Consider the following 4,286-nt stretch of genomic DNA (forward strand, 5'->3'; position numbering starts at 1 on the left):
CCTCCCCAAAGCTAATCAATGCTGGCTGCATGCTCTTGAGTCCCCAGAACTGTAAAGTTTTTCTTTATAAAGTAATATGACGCCGGGCGGTGGTGGCACACGCCTTTAATCCCAGCACTTGGGAGGCAGAGGCAGGCGGNTTTCTGAGTTCGAGGCCAGCCTGGTCTACAAAGTGAGTTCCAGGACAGCCAGGGCTACACAGAGAAACCCTGTCTCGAAAAACAAAACAAACAAAAAAAAAAGTAATATGACTTCTGGTATTTTGTTATAGTAACGAAAGGTACTAACTGATACATCTAAATACAGGTGCACGGCTACTTGTTTATCTCATCTTCCCTTGAACATAATCCCCTGTGCTGAGCTCTAATTTATTTGATTTATTCTTTTTATGTGGTGGGGGGGCACGGTGTAGACATGTTCCCATTTTTGTGGGCGTGCATGTGTGTGCAGCTATACAGGCACGTGTGCAGACGCAAAATCCATATCGGCAATCTTCGTCATTCCTCTTGTACTTTATTCACTGAGGGAGGGTCTCTCAGTCAAACTCAGAAGTGAGTCTGTGGCTGTCATGCCAGTCAGCTTGGTCTAGGAATCTCCTGCCTTTGCCTTTCAAGGCTGGAATTACAGGCAAGCTGCCACACCCACGCAAACTTGCATGGGTCCACGAGTCCCAAACTCTAGTTTCCTCGACTGCTGGCAAGCGCTTTCACTGCTGAGCTGCCTCTCATCCCTTCAATTCTTCAAACTGATAAATATCTCCAAACATACCGTTTTCGCTGGGTGTAGTGGCACAAGCCTGTTATCCCAGCACTTCAAGGGGTAAGGCAGGAAGAATGTTGTGAGTTCCAGACTGGTCTAGACTGCATAGTGAGCCCCAGGCCTGCCTAAGTTACAGTAGGAGACCTTGTCTCTAAAAATCAAGCAAGCAAACTAATGACTAGGCTGGCAAGACAGGCTCACTGGGGCAATGGTGGCAGCAACATTATGTGAGTAAAAACCCATTTCCTGATTGGATTTAAAGCCTGCTCCATAAGATGAACCTCAGGCCTGGTACTGTGTGACTTGGTACTAGGCCCCAGGGGAGGACCTGGTGCTATTATTCTGATAAATGGACCTACTAATAAACTGTCTCAAGTTCTTATCTTTACAGCCACAGATTAGTGCATCTTCACCCCTCATCAGAGAGGCTTCCCTTTGTAGTAGATGGTGATGAGCCAACAATGATCCACACACAGAGAATGAGAGCCATAAGAAAATCCTCGGTTATAAATAAGACATCTGTATCATACACACACACACACACACACACACACACACACACACACATGCTCTCTCTCCCTCCAAGGCTCAGAGATCATCACAGAAGAGGAGATGACAAGATTCTAAGACCAAAGGGAATGGATGTTTGTAGCACAGCAGTCCTGGGCAGAAATAATAGAGCAGTTGCCTACATGAACTCATAAGAGCTGTGACTGCGTGCACAAGATCAAAGCCAAAGTCCCAGGATGCGTGGGGGAGGTGCTCACAAGCTCCCACTCCTATCTGAGGAGTATCTTGGCAATTGTTAGCTACTGGGAGAAGAAGAGTCACTTTTCTTCAGGGCCTTGGAAGGCTACCCATGCTCAAGTAGATGGTCCCATTCCTATGCACATGCAAACAGCAATAAATGGATTCAGTGGGCATGAGAGAGAGAGAGAGACAGAGACAGAGACAGAGAGACAGAGCATGAAGTTTGGAGGGGCACGTGGGGTAGAGATAGGGTAGAAGTTGGAAGGTAATGAATGCTAGAGTGGTTCCAAACATTTGTGCATATGAATATTAAATAAAACACGTAATAAAATGATTTTAAATAGGATGTAACAAAAACACCAACCACACAAAAATGTAGTTTTCACTTCTGCTTAATAATTTCCTTCAAATTCCTTTCAAATATTGCACTTAGCGGTGCACAGAACATCTACAGGGGTTCCTTACAGTGAGAATAAATAGAAAAAAAAAAGACAAAAGACCATTTCTAGGTGCTATGAAATGTAAGCATTATAATCCTCCATTAAGTCATTCTGAGAGAGCTCTGGGATAAGAGTCATGTTTGGTTTTACAGATCAATTAAGGTCAAGTCCTTGAAGAAGCTGGTAAATAGGGTTATGAGCTTCTTATGGAATCACGATTTTAATGCATCGTTCGTGCGGAAGGCCTGAGATACGGTGGGTGCTTAATGTGTTCCAGCGTTTGATGCATAATAAAGATATAGCACTTAGCCCATTAACAGCCTGGCGTAATTGGATTGCATCATGAGTGCTCCTTGCCACACCATGAAGCATGTCTGGGTCCTACCCAGCAGTGGCCCACTGAGTCTCAAGACTTTGGAAAGAGTAGAGTCTGGCTCTCTCAGTTCCCGTCTTGCTCCCAATCCAGCTGCTCCGCTAGAAGACTGGAAGTGGAGAGGAGGATGTGATGGAGTTCAGTAGCTGAGTCTAACTTCCTCCCTAGAGCCATGTTATGACATTGTTCTGAAAACCCAGGCAACACCAGGAGGAACAAACTGGTTGCTGTCTAGTTGTGTCTTGTTGGGAGGTTGCTCTGACTTCATTTCGATGAAGATCAGTAAGACTCTTTGTCTTACTGACACCGTCACAGGTGCTTAATGAACAGTGATAAATTGACTAAATGAGTGAGTGAGTGATGGCCTGGGCTGCTAGACACTGTCCCAAAGGCTGGCCGTCCCTGATGTGATCTGTAGGGAGTGCTCTTAGCCACCTTAACCACAGTTAGGACACAACCCCTCCCACCTCCCACTCTCAATCCCCCACTCCGCTCCCCTCCCCTCCCCACCGCTGTCTACGAAGTGTCCTTCCCTCCTCAGGCAGTGCTGACTTTGGTTGTATTTATCACCAAGATCTGACCTCTTGGAAGCTCAGCAGTGTTCATTCTCTCCCTCTTTGCTGAACCTGACAAAAAGCACAAAGTGCATCGAAGCACACAGTGTGTGCAGTGTCTTCTTAGCTGGTTGATCTCTAGGAACTCGCATGTCCCACTTTAGTGGGCAGAGTGGAGCATTCCCTGGAGACCGGGACCCTGGCTCTCGCTTCCTGGCCTTCTCCATTTCCTCTCAGCCATTTGCTACTCTGCTCCAAGGCTATTTCAAGCAGCAGGTTCCTTCAAGGCCACGCCCCCTTCTAAGATTGGCTCCCCCTAGCTAGGCATCTATTGACAGACCCAGAGTGAACCATTTTTCTTTTCTTTCTTTCTTTTTCCTGTGTTCTGTCTCCTCCCAGACAAAGCATCGGCACACAAGGAACTGCTGAGGACCCCTCTTTTACAGCCCCAGATCTCTTCTCATAACACGCTGGGGTCAGCTCCATATAATGCTAAGGGCAGAACTTTGGTCCTGCTAATGGCAGACCACGGATCCAAGTGGAACAGCAATGCAGGAAGCCAGTCTTCCCCTTTCCACTTGCCCTGCCAGGGATTCCGAATCTCAGGTAAGCAGTGGAGAGGAAAGCTTCCTGTCCCCACCCCACTGTCAGGTGATGACCCAGGAGGAGGGCCTCAAGCCAGTTGGCCCAGGTTGAGGCCCAGACAACCAGACACCTCCTAGTTCCCACGATCGGGCAGCAGGCCCGAAGCAGCAGGGTTTCATAATCGGTAATCTCACCTCTGAGGGTGCTGGTGCATAATGACCTGCCATTTGGTTCCCACATTACAATCATAGTATTTATCTATGCAAAACAGCACCTCATTTAAGAAAAAAAAAAAAGAAGAAGAAGAAGTGGAAGAAGAAAATGCTCGTCACTATTGGCCCAACCCCTCATTAGAGTACAACACACAGGCCCTGGGCACACCCAGGGTGGGACTAGCATCCTGGTCAGGTTTTAGCCTATCACACTAGCTCCGCCCCACCCTGGTCCCACTCCTCCTGCCCAAGCTAAGCTGCTTCTCAGATCTGTAGAGTGGGAAATGACCCACAGGAGTTCTTTGTGGTTGAGAGACGGGGGACCTCTTTCTTCATGAGACCTCCTCAAGAACTGTTCTATTTTAACCCCTGGCAGCCAAGCTTGCACGAACTGAGTTCATTCTCTGACATTCACATGATGGGAGGAGAAAAGATCCGACCCCTGGGGTTGTCCTCTGACTTCTATATGCACTATGGTGTATGAGCATGCACAGGAAAAAAATTTCAAATGTAAAAATATTAAATGTGAATTAAGAGTCAAAAGAATGAGGAATTTCTTGAATGGTTCTTTGCCAATGGACTCCCACTCTCCCTGGTATGCCATCACCTTCTG

The sequence above is a fragment of the Mus caroli genome, chromosome 12 (assembly GCF_900094665.2).
Source record: "Mus caroli chromosome 12, CAROLI_EIJ_v1.1, whole genome shotgun sequence".
In the NCBI taxonomy this organism is placed as follows: Eukaryota; Metazoa; Chordata; class Mammalia; order Rodentia; family Muridae; genus Mus; species Mus caroli.